Source organism: Sphaerodactylus townsendi, linkage group LG04 (genome assembly GCF_021028975.2).
Source record: "Sphaerodactylus townsendi isolate TG3544 linkage group LG04, MPM_Stown_v2.3, whole genome shotgun sequence".
Classification (NCBI taxonomy): domain Eukaryota; kingdom Metazoa; phylum Chordata; class Lepidosauria; order Squamata; family Sphaerodactylidae; genus Sphaerodactylus; species Sphaerodactylus townsendi.
The window spans coordinates 4,421,636-4,437,681 of record NC_059428.1 but is presented as its reverse complement, the minus strand read 5'-3'; the positions used below and the strand labels follow the sequence as shown (position 1 = coordinate 4,437,681).

At 50.2% G+C, this 16,046-nt stretch overlaps 1 protein-coding gene across 1 annotated transcript in view; it reads right to left on the bottom strand.

The window, feature by feature from the left end:
• Nucleotides 1–15,836, bottom strand: part of GDPD5 (glycerophosphodiester phosphodiesterase domain containing 5) — a 152,092-nt gene extending 136,256 nt beyond the window's left edge. The window contains exon 1 of the mRNA XM_048493778.1: nt 15,627–15,836. The gene's annotated coding sequence lies outside the window, so the exon portion shown is untranslated. The remainder of the gene's footprint in view (nt 1–15,626) is intronic.
• Between the last annotated feature and the right edge of the window lie 210 nt (nt 15,837–16,046).

Below are 16,046 nucleotides of genomic sequence, written 5' to 3'. Positions count from 1 at the left end.
CAGCCTCTGCCACTCAGGTGGAGGAGTGGGGAATCAAACCCGGTTCTCCAGATTAGAATGCACCTAATCTTAACCACTACAACATGCAGGGATTGATTCACCCAGAAAAAAATGGCTGCTTCAGAAGGCGGGTTCGACGGCATTCTATCCCATTGAAGCCCCTCCCCTCCCCAAACCCCACCCTCCTAAAGCTCCGCCCCCAAAGCCTCCAGATATTTCCCAATCCAGAACTGGCTGAGAATCGCACCACCGGTCCAAAGTTGCCCGGCACACTTTCCTGGCAGTGTGAGCATTTGAAGTGGGGTCTCCCGTATCCTAACCCAACCACTACACCATGCTGACATGTCAAAGAATCACAAAGAAGGGCAACAAGGATGGTTGAGGGACTGGAGCACCTTCCTTATGAGGAGAGGCTGCAGCGTTTGGGACTCTTTAGTTTGGAGAGGAGACGTCTGAGGGGGGATATGATTGAAGTCTATAAAATTATGCATGGGGTAGAAAATGTGGACAGAGAGAAATTTTTCTCTCTTTCTCACAATACTAGAAACCAGGGGGCATCCATTGAAAATGCTGGGGGGAAGAATTAGGACTAATCAAAGGTTTATGCCATTAAAGGTTAAAATGAAATGAAATGACTAATCAAAGGAAACACTTCTTCACGCAACGTGGGATTGGTGTTGGGAATATGCTGCCACAGGAGGTGGTGATGGCCACTAACCTGGATAGCTTTAAAGGGGGCTTGGACAGATTTATGGAGGAGAAGTCGATCTATGGCAGGGGTAGGGAAACCTTAACACTCAAAGAGCCATTTGGACCCGCCTGCGGGAAAAGAAAACACTTGGAGCCGCAAATAATTTTGGACATTTAGAATAAAGATAACATTGTATATATTGGGTTTTTTTACCTTTACCCGGCCATTCTGAGTAGCTTACTGGATGCCCCGCCTCTGCCACCTGCAGGGCGGCAAGGATGGGCCAGCGGCTCGGCCTTGCCGTCAGCCGAAAGCCCACCCTGCTCCAACAGGGCAGGCAGAGGGGAAGCCCAAGGCGCGCCCAGCCGGGCTAAGTGGCAGCAGGCGCCGCCTCCTGCTGCCTGCAGGGCGGGCAAGGATGGGGCCAGTGGCTCAGCCTGTGGACAGAGCAAGCGGGCAGAGAGCCGCGAGGCGCTCTCCTCGAAACAGGTTCCCCTACCCCCTGGGATCCATGGCTACTCAATCTCTGGAGTCCTCCTTTGGGATCTGAGATTGCAAATGCCTTAGCAGACCAGGTGCTCAGGAGCAGCAGCAGCAGAAGGCCATTGCTTTCACCTCCTGCAGGTGAGCTCCCAAAGGCACCTGGTGGGCCACTGCGAGTAGCAGAGAGCTGGACTAGATGGACTCTGGTCTGATCCAGGAGGCTAGTTCTTATGTTCTTATGTTCTTACATGTCACTGAGTTAAATTAACTCCTGTGGGAAGGGGGACTGAGAATGTTAGAAGACAACATGCAGGTGTGATCTTTTGCCCTTTTCCAGCCCGCGTCAGTCAATTGGGGCTTTAAAAAACAAACAAAACCCCCACAGGTCAGAGGGGAGGTCAAAGGGTAGGACCAGCCAGGTTCCCCCAGTTGGCTCAACCCTAAATCACAATCACGACAAAGGGACATTTGCAGCTGCCCCCATGTCCAACTCAGTCCACCAAAATACCCAACCCTGCTCTGATGACAAAAGATCTCACCCACAAATTTATTTTTAAGTTTTAAAAGTTTAAGGAGCAGCAGTGGCGTAGGAGGTTAAGAGCTCGTGTATCTAATCTGGAGGAACCAGGTTTGATTCCCCGCTCTGCCGCCTGAGCTGTGGAGGCTCATCTGGGGAATTCAGATTAGCCTGGGCACTCCCACACACGCCAGCTGGGTGACCTTGGGCTAGTCACAGCTTCTCGGAGCTCTCTCAGCCCCACCCACCTCACAGGGTGTTTGTTGTGAGGGGGGAAGGGCAAGGAGATTGTCAGCCCCTTTGAGTCTCCTGCAGGAGAGAAAGGGGGGATATAAATCCAAACTCTTCTTCTTCTTCTTCTAAAGTACCAAATGTGTTTTAGGTACCAAAACAACCCTGTGAGGTAGGTTAAGCTGAAAGGGAGCAACTGGGCCAGTTTTGGAATTTCAACTCAGGTCTGTCCAATCCTGGTTCAACACGCTAACCACTACCTGAGATCCCAATGCACATTTTATAGGAGAAAGGATCTCTGCTCACAGAACATGGCTTTCTGCCCTCCCCAACACCTAAATGCAAGCCCCCATCCCCCCCAGAATGTGGCTCTTGGGGGTACAGGACAGAAATATTAGGAACACAGAGCCGCAGGGCAATAAAGGGATCACAGCATTCACACAGTCTCTTCTACCTATAACAAACTGATCAGCTTCAGAAGTCGTCCCAATACAGGAAAATTAAAAATCTCCCCCAACCGGATGCAGAACGACAGGCACGCTGTTCCCCCCACATTCTTTCCAGGGCCCCTAACGGAGTCACAAACCGTCACACTGCAAGCTGTTAAGTCCCAGGGGGGGAAAAATGCAAAACAAGAAAGTGTCAAAATAGAAATCGAAGAAAGGGGTTGCCAAAGGAAGGAATCTGCAATTGATTGAAAATGCACACAGACGAGTCCTTAGGAAGACAGGGTTGTCTCCCTAGGGCAGTGGTTCTCAACCTTCCTCATGCCGCGACCCTTTAATACAGTTCCTCACGTTGTGGTGACCCCCAACCATAAAATATCTGTACCATGGGAATTTTATCTGGATGCTGATCGGTCTTAGATGACCCCTGTGAAAGGGTCTTTCGACCCCCAAAGAGGTTGTGACCCACAGGTTGAGAACCACTGCCCTAGGGCTTGTGTTGCTCTATTTTGTGTGTTATACTTCTATGTGGGCGCGGCACTGAGCACTTTTCCACATTGAAACCACCTAATGGTTACTTAATTGGTTTGGAGTTTGGCCAGCAGGTATAGTGCAATAGTTGTGGTCTAGATCCTTCACGTTGCCCGCATTGTTGTGCTTGTATCCCTAAATGGATTGCAAAGTTCTCAGTTCCGCTCATATTCCTAGTTTTTATTTCGTGACTGGGGCACACTGTACCGAACAAAGGAATAAGGTCCGCGGTAGTTTCCTATGCTCTGTGGGGGCTGACCCCTCTTCTCCTCTTCAAATTCCAGCCCAGGACCTTGCTTTGCGTAACCTGTACGGTAATCTGGCTGTTGGGGGTTTTCGGGGCTATGTGACCACAGTCTAGCATGACGTACCTCTGAAGATGCGGGTGAAACTTTAGCAGCAAAAACAACCAGACACACAGCCCAGAAAACCCACAACACCCAGTTGATCCTGGTCATGAAAGTTTTGGCAAATGATGATATGATCATCTGCTGAGATACCAGTTAGTGATTTATCGTGTCAGACACCAAAAGAAAATAAATTAGCCAATTGTTTTTAAAAACCCGATAGCCCTCAAAAGAAAATGCCAGAAAAGTAGCACAATGGAAGACAGCCACCCCCACGACCCATCAAGCAATAGTTCATTAACCCGACCATTCTCACACCAAAGATAGGAGAGGGGTCTGACACCAAACTTTTGAGTGTTCCCAACCCCACAGACAGCAAAGAACACTTGCACAAAAAGATTTGTACAAAGGCCGAGCTGCAACTTGATGTAGTGGTTAAGAGCAGGTGAATTCTAATCTGGAGAACCAGATTTGATTCTCCACTCCTCCACCTGAGTGGCAGAGGCTTATCTGGTGAACCAGAAGAGTTTCCGCACTCCTACATTCCTGCTGGGTGACCTTGGGCTAGTCGTGGTTCTCTCTGAACTCTCTCAGCCCCACCTACCTCACAAGGGCTCATTCCGCACTTGCAGAATAATGCACTTTCAAACTGCTTTCAGGGCTTTTTGAAGCTGTGTGGAATAGCAAAATCCACTTGCAAACAGTTGTGAAAGTGGTTTGAAAACGCATTATTTTGCGTGTGTGGAAGGGGCCAAGGTGTCTGTTGTGCAGAGAGGAAGGGAAAGGCGGGGTACAAATGCAAACTCTTCTCCTTCTTTTCCTTCTTCTTCTCCTCCTCCTCTTCTTCTTCTTTTTCTTCTTCAACTTGAATGGCATCTTCTAACCTCAATTCTACTGCATAACCTGGTTTGTATTTGGACCGCCAGAGAAGTCCAGGCAATTTCAAACCACTCCTGTTCATCTCTTGCCTTAAAAACCCTACAGGGTTCCCGTAAGTTGGGGTTGGGACTTAACAACATAGTTAATCACCCTGTGTTTCTTTCCTGTTCCTTGTCTGTAGGATGCAATCTATGCCTCGCAATCACATGCGGTTGAGTTGACCTCTGAGAAAATATGATAGGATCAGGACCGTGAATGTATTCTTCATTTCCTGTGCTCGTAACCTGGGGCAGGTTATCTCGCCAAAGATTTAACATTCAGGAAATGCTGACTTGGGTCGAACGCAATCCTGATAACAAAAGGGCGTGGGCTTCAAGGGTTTATCAGGTCATATGAAGAAGACGAAGACGAAGAAGAGGGAGGAGGAGTTTGGATTTATACCCCACCTTTCTCTCCTGTAAGGAGACTCAAGGTGGTCTACAAGCTCCCTTCCCTTCCTCTCCCCACAACAGATACCTTGTGAGGCAGGTGGGGCTGAGAGAGATCTGAAAGAACTGTGACTAGCCCAAAGTCTAATAATAATAATAATAATAATAATAATAATAATAATAATAATAATAATAATAAGAAGAAGAAGAAGAAGAAGAAGAAGAAGAAGAAGAAGAAGAAGAAGAAGAAGAGGAGGAGGAGGAGGAGGAGGAGGAGGAAGAGGAGGAAGAGGAGGAAGAGGAAGAAGAGTTTGGATTTATATCCCCCTTTCTCTCCTGTAGGAGACTCAAAGGGGCTTACAATCTCCTTGCCCTTCCCCCCTCACAACAAACACCCTGTGAGGTAGGTGGGGCTGAGAGAGCTCCGAGAAGCTGTGACTAGCCCAAGGTCACCCAGCTGGCATGTGAGGGAGTGTACAGACTAATCTGAATTCCCCAGATAAGCCTCCACAGCTCAGGCAGCAGAGCTGGGAATCAAACCTGGTTCCTCCAGATTAGATACACGAGCTCTTAACCTCCTACGCCACTGCTGCTCCTCTGCCACTCAGGTGGAGGAGTGGGGGAATCAAATCCGGTTCTCCAGATTAGAATCCACCTGCTTTTAACCACTACACCACTCTGGCTCTCTGGCCTTTGGGCAGATGGGACCACCATTACTACCCCTATCAGAGGGCTAAATCTTTAATCTTTATATTTATTCGAACAGCTAAAACCACCCACAAACATACACACAACACTTGTCTCCCCTGAAGTGGATTACAGCATTTTTCACCTTACTTGCTGCTTTATACTCACAACGGCCCTGTGCTGTAGGTTATGCTAAGAGGGAGTGACTGTTTCTAGGTTACCCTCAGCAAGCTTCTGGGACAGAGTGGAGATTCGAACTTGACCCTCCAGTTTTGTGAAGCATAATGCCACACTTGACTTGGGAGTTCTTAGATGCTGCAGTTGTGTTTGTTTATTTACTCGGCATTTCCTATAATCTGCCCGGAGTCGCAACGAGAAAGGCAGAGCTGTAAAAGCAATAAAGCCCAAGGTAATACATGCAATGAATAATGCAATGAAGCCGGGTCAGGCCTTTGGAGAACAAAGGAATAATGCTTGCTTAATACAGCCAACAAACAAGGCGGGATAAAAGGGCGGAGAGGAAGAACGACTAAAACGTTTGCCATCTATTCCCATAATCTTCAGATGCCAAATGTTTTTTAAAAAACAGAAAGGTAAGTCTCTCATCCTTTTCTTTGAGAAATTACACAAGAGCTGTAGAAATACAATTTCGGAGAAACGTTTTTGAAAGTATCCCGACAAAACGTCGTTTTTGGAAAAAGGGGTGCAGCAACATCGGGCCTCACAACGAAAGCGTTGTCACGCCCTTATATAAAGCCGTGGTGCGACCGCACTTGGGAGTCCTGTGTTCAGTTCTGGTCGCCACATCTCAAAAAGGATATCGAAGAGATAGAAAAAGTGCAGAGAAGGGCAACGAGGATGATTGAAGGATTGGAGCACCTTCCTTATGAGGAGAGGCTGCAGCGTTTGGGACTCTTTAGTTTGGAGAGGAGACGTCTGAGGGGGGATATGATTGAAGTCTATAAAATTATATGCATGGGGTAGAAAATGTTGACAGAGAGAAATTTTTCTCTCTTTCTCACAATACTAGAACCAGGGGGCATCCATTGAAAATGCTGGGGGGAAGAATTAGGACTGATAAAAGGAAACACTTCTTCACGCAACGTGTGATTGGTGTTTGGAATATGCTGCCACAGGAGGGGGTGATGGCCACTAACCCGGATAGCTTTCAAAGGGGCTTGGACAGATTGATGGAGGAGAAGTCGATCTATGGCTCCCAATCTTGATCTACCAATCTTGATCTATGGCTACCAATCTTGATCCTCTTTGATCTGAGATTGCAAATGCCTTAGCAGACCAGGTGCTTGGGAGCAGCAGCCGCAGAAGGCCATTGCTTTCACCTCCTGCATGTAAGCTCCCAAAGGCACCTGGTGGGCCACTGCGAGTAGCAGAGTGCTGGACTAGATGAACTCTGGTCTGATCCAGCAGGCTAGTTCTTATGTTCTTATGGGTGGGGTATCAGGCTCCCTCCACTAGGGATGACAATCTCCGGACCCCGGAAGAAAACTAGCCGCTTTGGAGGGCGCACTTTATGGCATTATAATTTGCAGAGGCCCAAATCCTACTGTTCCCAGATTCTACCACCTAACCTCCAGGAATTTGCCTGCCCAGAGCTGGTAGCCCTGCCCTCCCCTTCCGGCATCTCTTCCGCAACTAAGACTGCCAGATCTGGCTTCTCACCGTCTCATGTTCAATCTTCGCCACATTCTCTCTGCCCCCCACATGCGCTCCGCCAAGCAGATGTGCCAGGAGCCGGGGTCACGGCATGCGACTGAACCCGCAAGCCGCCGATCAAGCTGTTATGGAAAGCTCTTAATTGCTCGTGTTGACCCGGAGTGCCCCTCTCGGGCTAAGCTGCCGGGGCGCCATTAATCTGGAGACGTTGCTTTGCCAGCCGCAGGGTTTCTCGCAAGGGTGAGAGAGAGCCCCGCACTCCCGAGAAACCTCCAAAGCGGTGCAGAGGTGGCGCAGAGCTTTGGAAACAATGCCGCTTCCTCTGTAAACAGGATTTCTGCACATCATCGAAAGCTGCAGGGGGAAGAGGGAAGGGAACCGAAAAGCGGGCGCGTGATTTCGGGGAATGTTCGGCAAAGCCTTGGCCAAAGACCCTCTCCCCCCCCCCCACCCTAGTCCCAAAACCTCAACATCCTTTCCTTCGCACAAACACGCCAGCAGCTTCCTCAAAGAATTTGAGTGTATTTCCCCATAAGTCCCAGGCAGAATCAGATGCTTTGGAAACCAGGGCAGGAAACAGTACAGCACGGTGTCGTGGTTTGAGCGTCTGACTAGAGTTTGGGGGTTCGAATCCTGATTCTGCCATGGACGCTCACTGGATGACCCTGGAGCCATTACACGCTCAACCTCACCTTCCTCACAAGGCAGTCGTGAAAGGTAGAAAACTGGAAGTGACTCTCGGTCCGCACTGACAGGAAAAGTGGGGTGTAAATAACGTAAACAACCACTTTTGGGGCAGCCAGTGAAAGAGAAAAGTGGAGTATAAATCCAGTGGCGTAGGAGGTTAAGAGCTCGTGTATCTTATCTGGAGGAACCGGGTTTGATTCCCAGCTCTGCCGCCTGAGCTGTGGAGGCTTATCTGGGGAATTCAGATTAGCCTGTACACTCCCATACACGCCAACTGGGTGACCTTGGGCTAGTCACAGCTTCTCGGAGCTCTCTCAGCCCCACCTACCTCACAGGGTGTTTGTTGTGGGGGGGGGGGGGAAGGGCAAGGAGATTGTAAGCCCCTTTGAGTCTCCTCACAGGAGAGAAAGGGGGGATATAAATCCAAACTCTTCTTCCAAACTCTTCTCCTCCTCCTCCTCCTCCTTCTCAAAACGTTACCAAGAAACCACAGGGTGTCTTCTGCAAACTGAATATACTCAATCATCAGAATTTTTAAAAATCAATAGCAGTGTGTAAAGGTACAGTACGCAAAACGAGCATCGTTCACACGGCAGTCTACCTATTGATCCTGTGCCCCAGGTTGTCTCGCTTTTCTGAATTCACGCTCTCTGATCCACAAAATATAGATAAATAGTTCATGAAACTTACGAAACACTGTTGAACGAAACTTACAGCAGGTTCCCATATCTCAGAAACAGAAGACGTTAACTTCGCCACGGTTACATATTATGTTCAATCATGCGTCCGTTCTGTCAGACCAGCCGAACTATTCCCTGGGAGGAAATCCCAAAAACGTGGTCCCTGAAGCCCCAGAATTCATCTCACAGACGTTCGCTTTGGCCAGCGCTCAGTGGCGCAGTCCACGTTTTCTGCGTACAAAAGGTCGCCGGTTCAATCCCCGGCCAGAAGCAGATCAAAAGCTCCCCAGTCTTTGCAGAACCAAAGCAAACAGCACAGAACCTCCAATTGAACTAGCATATTTTTATCCCAAAGCACAGAGCGGCAGGCATAGTCCTCCTTTCTATTACTACGGACACTCTGTGAGGAAGGCTCAGAGCTGACAGAGGGCGATTCCGCACACGAGTAAAATAGGTTCGACCCAGTTCCCTGAGAAGGGTACTGACCTCGGTCGAAGCCATTGTTGTTCCCCACTGCAACCAGCTTGATCCCAGCTCGGAGGGCGGGTCAATCCCAGCCTCTTCGCCCGCTCCGTTCCGATTGGCTTAACTGTTCTATTGTGCCATGTTCCACGTCTATCCTAGGGATTCTTGCAACCTGCGGCTCTCCAGGTGTTCATGAACTACAAATCCCATCAGCCCCTGTCAGCATGGCCACTTGGCCATGCTGGCAGGGGCTGATGAGAATTGTAGTTCATGAATATCTGGAGAGCCGCAGGTTGCAGACCCCTAGTCTATCCCCACACACGTTATAAAAAAACTGCCACAAGAATGGAGGGACGAAGGTGGCGTTTTTTGATTGGCCAGCTGTACGCATGCCCGAAACACACAGCTGTGATTGGCTGAATCGAGCTGAGTTCGAGCGTGGTTCCCTGAAAAAGTAGTAGTTCCCAACTGGAGTCAGAAATTTGACCGTTACACAGGGCGAAGCTGGTACAAAACCACGTCGATCCCAGTGGTTGTGCGGAGCACTTAGGTCGAACGCAGCTCGAACTTAGGTCGATAACGCAAGTGCGGAATCGACCAGAGTGTACCTGGCCCAGGTTCACCCCGTGAGTCTCATGGCAGAGTGAAGAGCTGAGAACTGGCATGGTGTGGTCGTTACGGTGTCAGACCAGGACCTGAAAACTCAGGTTTGAATCCCCACTCTGCCACGGAAGTTTGATGTGTGACCTCGGGCCATTCATCAGCTGAGCCTCCTTGTTGGGAAGAAACAGTGGCAGAGAAGAGAAAGGTGTAAGTCTCTTTGGGTGTCCTTTAAGGAGAAAGGTGCTGTACAAATAAAGTGAATAAATAAACCCAGGTCTCCTAGCCAGTGTGATGTAGTGGTTAGGAGCAGCAGTGTCGTAGTGGCTAAGAACAGGTACACTCTTGTCTGAAGGAACCAGGTTTGATTCCCAGCTCTGCCGCTTGAGCTGTGGAGGCTTCTCTGGGGAATTCAGATTAGCCTGTGCATTACCACACACGCCAGCTGGGTGACCTTGGGCTAGTCACAGTTCTTCGGAGCTCTCTCAGCCCCACCCACCTCACAGGGTGTTTGTTGTGAGGGGGGAGGGCAAGGAGATTGTCAGCCCCTTTGAGTCTCCTATAGGAGAGAAAGGGGGGATATAAATCCAAACTCTTCTTCTTCTTCTTAGGAGCAAGTGGACTGTATTCTGGAGAACCAGGTTTGATTCCCCACTCCTCCACATGGGCAGTGGACTCTAATCTGGTGAGCTGGATTCGTTTCCCGACTCCTCCACATGAAGTCTGCTAGGTGATCTTGGGCTAGTCACAGTTCTCTCAGAACTCCCCCAGCTCCACTTACCTCACAAGGGGTCTGTTGTGGGGAGAGGAAGGGAAAGCCAGCGTGGTGTAGTGGTTAAGAGCGGCTGGATTCTAATTTGGAGAACCGGGTTTGATTCCCCACTCCTCCACCTGAGCGGAAGAGGCTTATCTGGTGAACCAGATGCAATTCCACACTCCTGCATTCCTGCTAGGTGACCTTGGGCTAGTCACAGTTCTTTGGAACTCTCTTAGCCCCACCTGCCTCACAAGGTGTCGGTTGTGGGGAGAGGAAGGGAAGGAGCTTGCAGGCATTACAGGAGATAAAGATACAAATCCAAACTCCTCCTCCTCCTCCCTCCTTCTCCAAAGGAGTCTACAAATCCAAATAATAAATAAATGAATAAAATATGCACAGCTCGGGCCGTGGCTCCGTGGTAGAACATCTGCTTCACATGCCAAAGGTCTTGGGTTCAATTCCTGACACGTCCATTATGAAGTGGAAGGCACTGTGAAAGATCTCTTCTGGAGAACTCGGTAAGCTACTGCAGTCAGAGAAGGCAATCCTGACTTTATAGTCTGACCAATAGCCTGACTCAGCAGAAAGCAACTTCAGACGCTCAAGAGTAACACCACCATTTAAAAACCAGTTTAACAGCACTAAACTGTCCACCTCCATGCCGCAACCCCCATAACTGCTTGGGGGGTCTCCCATCTAAATATCCACTAGGGTCAACCCTACTTAGCTTCTAAGATCTGATAAAATCAGGCTAGGCTGGGCTATCCAGGTCAGGGTACGCACTAACAAACAGATGAAATCGTGCTGTAGTTTCGAACTCGGATCTTGCAGACTTGCATTCTGAGCTCAGCTCACCACGTCATCTGAAACCCTTCTCTCGCTTCTCTTCACTGCACCTACCTTACAGGCACTTTGTTCAGATGAAACCGAGAAGGGAGAATCGCAGCTACCACTCTGAGATCTCAGCAGAAGGCCTGGACAAACATGTCCTAGATCAGGGGTCTGCAACCTGCAGCTCTCCAGATGTTCATGGACTACAATTCCCATCAGTCCCTGCCACCATGGCCAACTGGTGTTCATGGACTACAATTCCCATCAGCCCCCTGTTTGTGGACTACAATTCCCATCAGCCCCTGTCACCATGGCCAACTGGTGGCAGGGGCGGATGGGAATTGTAGTCCATGAACACCTGGAGAGCCGCAGTTTGCAGACCCCTGTCCTAGATGGAGAACACCCCAGATGGCCCAGACCGGCCCAGTCTCATCAGCTAAGCAGAGCTGGCCCGGGTTAATATGTGGATGGAAAACCACCAAGGGACACAGGTGGCAAACCACCTCTGCCGGCTTCTTGCCCTTGAAAGCTGCAGGAGGGATCTCCAGAAGTCGGCTGTGGTTTGACAGCACTTTAAACCCACTCAGATAGCCGGAAGCAGACGTCTACAATATTAACACTTCCACACAAAATGCAATCTGACAACACTGGCAACGGTAACAGTTTTTCGCACGCATCCTCCGGAGACCACGAGAAAACTAAGACTCCAGTAACAAGATGTTCCGTAAAGGAAATCCAATCTCTGGCTGGCTGTACAAGAAGCGAACTAGCCCCCAGGAACAAAATAGGGCCAAAGAGGCAGGTTCAAATGACAGGAATGGATGCAAAAACACCGAACACAAGGAGAAAGGGTGCCAAAGGGAAAAACATACCCACGGCTATATAGCCCTTTCTGATTTAGATATATTTGGTTATCCCTTCAAGACCCAGCGTGGTGTGGTGGTTAAGAGCAGGCGGATTCTGATCTGGAGAACTGGGTTTGATTCCCCACTCATCCGCCTCAGCGGCAGAGGCTGATCTGGTGAACCAGATGTGTTGCCGCACTCCTACATTCCTGCTGGGTGACCTTGGGCTAGTCACAGTTCTTTAGAACTCTCTCATCCCCAGCTACCTCACAAGGTGTCTGTTTTGGGGAGAGGAAGGGAAAGGAGCTTGTAAGCCACCTTGAGTCTCCTTACAGGAGAGAAAGGGGGGCTATAAATCCAAACTCTTCTTCTTCTTCTTCTCAAAACCAGCGGTGGGCTCTGTTTTAACCGGGGGTTAAAAGAGAGCCAGTGGGGCTTTTTGGCTAGAGCGTTGGACTAGGGACTTGGAAACACGGGTTCGTATCCCCTCCGTACCACAGAAGCTGGGTGACTTTGGGCCAGTCACTCCCTCTCAGGCTAGTCTACCTTACAGGGTTGTTGTGAGGGTAAAGCTGAGGAGAGGGAAATGACATAAGTCAATTCGGGGGCCCTTTGGGGAGAAAAGCGGGTTCAAATGAAGTAAAGAGATAGGCACTCGGAAAGTTAAAACAGAAGTCCTTAGCAACGAGGATCCCAAGCAAAAGGATTTCCTTACACACCTGAGAAAACACCTTGCCGGGTCACACCAGGTCCAATGCTCTTTGCCAGAACGCCAACAGCTACCGTGTTTCCCCGAAAATAAGATAGTGTCTTATATTAATGTTTGCTTTCAAAGATGCGCTATGTCTTACTTTCAGGGGATGTCTTATTTTTCTGTGTTCTGTTTGTCGGGCATGCTTCCAAACAAAAACTTTGCTACGTCTTACTTTCGGGGGATGCCTTATATTTCGCACTTCAGCAAAAACCTCTACTATGTCTTATTTTCAGGGGATGTCTTATATTCGGGGAAACAGGGTAGCAAGCCCACCCAAAAGGTGGTCCTCTGGTGGTGGATGAATGGCTCCCTCACAAAGAGGAAACGGAGATCGCCACACGGTGCCCCGGAGAGAAACTCATCTCAGCGTGACATGAAACTCATCTCAGCGTGACCGATGCGGGAGAACGCCAGGAGCTAGAGACCCCACATCATGGCTGCACACCCCGGAAAACCCACAACAGCCAGAGATCTGCCCAATTGTGAACAAGGAGGGGTTTCTAATCGATAAAACATCACTAAACTCCCGGACTCTTATCCTGACGTGACCCCTGCGGATTCAGCGGCAAAACAGGAAAGTTTTTCTGGGGCCTGAAAGCAGGAATGGAGGGAAAAAATCTTTATGAAATCCCAGATTCTTGTTAAGGTCCAGAAAAATGGTTTCCCAAGGGGAGGCGTTAGTCTGCAGTAACCCAGCAAGGTTCGAACCCAGTAGCACCTTAATGACCAACCAGTATAAACTTTCGAGAGTCAAAACTCCCTTCGTCAGCTAGGATTTGACTCTTGAAAACTGATACCGAGGAAATCCAGAAAAATAATGTTCCCCTATTAGCTGCTGTGCTCCAAAGACGAGAGAAAAGCAACGTATCCTCTGTGTTATGAAATGCTTTCGCAGCCAGAATTAACTGGATTTGGGGGGTTTTCTGGATCGTGTGCCCACGGTCCAGCGGTCACAGCTCCAAACATTTTGCCCACATCTGTGGCTGGCATCTTCAGAGGTATCTCACGGAAAGATACAGTGTCATAATAACATAAGAACATAAGAACTAGCCTGCTGGATCAGACCAAAGTCCATCTAGTCCAGCACTCTGCTACTTGCAGTGGCCCACCAGGTGCCTTTGGGAGCTCACATGCAGGAGGTGAAAGCAATGGCCTTCTGCTGCTGCTGCTCCTGAGCACCTGGTCTGCTAAGGCATTTGCAATCTGAGATCAAGGAGGATCAAGATTGGTAGCCATAGATCGACTTCTCCTCCATAAATCTGTCCAAGCCCTTTTTAAAGCTGTCCAGGTTAGTGGCCATCACCACCTCCTGTGGCAGCATCTTCCAAACACCAATCACACGTTGCGTGAAGAAGTGTTTCCTTTTATTAGTCCTAATTCTTCCCCCCAGCATTTTCAATGAATGCCCCCTGGTTCTAGTGTTGTGAGAAAGAGAAAAATTTCTCTCTGTCAACATTTTCTACCCGATGCATAATTTTATAGACTTCAATCATATCCCCCCTCAGACGTCTCCTCTCCAAACTAAAGAGTCCCAAAAGTGTCCCGGCATGCTCCAAAGATGCCAGCCATAGATGCGGGTGAAACATGAGGAGCTCAAACTATCAGACCATGGCCCCATATCCCGGAAAACCCAAGACAGGCAACAGATCCTTCGTGGCCCGTTTTTTCAAAAAAGTTCACGTCAGAGTCGCCCGGACAATAAAAAAAGACATTTCCAGCACACTTGCAAATCCCACCTGGAACTATCCTTATCTCCTTCCAACTGCCTCCAATCGTAGATCCCGCCTCCTTTCTTTTACCTGCCAAACTTCAATCTGTGCCTCCCCTCCCATCATAACCCCCTCCCCAATTTCTCTCATCTTCCCCGAGTGTGCAAGGGAAGACGCCCCGCCGATTCTCTCCTGCCATATTTACATCATGCCTCAAAAACACAAATTTCCCATACCACACACACACACACCGTGCCCCAATGTTGCCAACTCTTTTTCTCTCAAAGGGCGGTGGTGCTTTTTAGCAAGGAAAAAGTTGGCTGGGGAAATCTGCCTCACTAACCAGGCATGCTAGAAAAAAAACTTCCTTGGATGAATTCCTGAAGATTGGAGAAATGATAATTGCATGGGGGGTGGGGGGTGGGATTTGGAATCCTGGTTGCTGGGAGAGAGAGAAAAACCTCTCCGAAACTGGGCATGGAGAATTTGGACTCTGGGAAGCTCGTGTGTGTTGGTGAAGTGGCCGTCAAGCTGCAGCTGACATATGGCACAGTTGCAACGCAAATGATTGTTGCAACACAAATGACTGCCATTTCCTGCATCTGTGTAGCTACCCTGGGCTTTTGGGGTGGTCTCCCATCCAGGTACTAACCACAGCTGACCCTGTTTAGCTTCTGAGATCAGGCAAACCTGGATCAACCAGGTCAGAGACATATCCTGAAAATCTTGCTGTTTAAGGTGCTGCAGGATTCGAATCCGGCTCTCTCAAGCTGGCGGTATTAAAACATGATACAATCTCCGGCCATGAGTCAAAAGAGACTGAAGGCCTCCCCCCCCCCCCAACAAACAGAAATTATTCGACAGATAACGCAGACCTGACACTGTTATGAAATGGGGGGGGGGGGTGTTAAGTACCTAAGGAACGCCTTTTAATCCAGGTATGCTTGCTTGGGGGTCAGCCCCACTGGCAGGGAGACTCGGGGAGGTATAAAGCAGGAGAGTTTGCCCTCCAAAGCAGCAGCCATTGGAGCCAGGGAATCCGACCCCGCTCGCCTGAAGATTCCGGGAGACCTCCAGCCCTCGGCTGGGGGTTGGCAACCCGCACGTCTCGAGCGCAGAATTTGCTTCCCAGCAACCTTGACCAGGGCGAGGGCTGCAAAGAGGATGGGGACGGGGCACCAAATGGGAGGGGGGGGGCAACCAAGCTCCAGAAGTAGGCAGGCGACCCTTAGACTCTAAGACCCCCCCACCCTTTTGGGGAGGGGGCGACCTTCGCCTCTCCGGCTCCAAGCACAGGCGCCTTCCCCCTCCGCGGTCAGTTGGCAACCCCCGTCCACACCTCGAAACCCCCCACCCCCACCCCCACCCAGCGCGACCCGCTTACCCCGCGGAGAATCCCGGCTGCTCCGGGGGGGGGGGTCGTCGGAGCGCTCCTCCCGGCCTTCCTCCTCCTCCTCTTCTTCCTCCTCCTCGCGAGCCGCGTCCGGCTGGAGCCTCCGGTGCTCCTCGCCGCCCTTGCTGGGGCAGCCCCAAGGCCGGGCTCCCTCCTGCCGCAGCCGCCCAGCCGAGAGAGCCCGAGCGGGGAAGGCGGACCCAGAGGAGGACCCGCCCAGCCACGCAGCCAGGCAGGCATCAAGGGTGACGACGGGCACCCATTCCCCCCACCCACCCACCGAAACGGGAGCTCTTCTTCGCCTTAGCCCTTGCATCACTTGTGGGGGGGGGGGGGGAAGGGGTGCCTCCCGCGCTCCATTTGAACCCAAGCCCCGGACTCCTTTGTGGAACGCCCGCGTTGCCTTCCCTG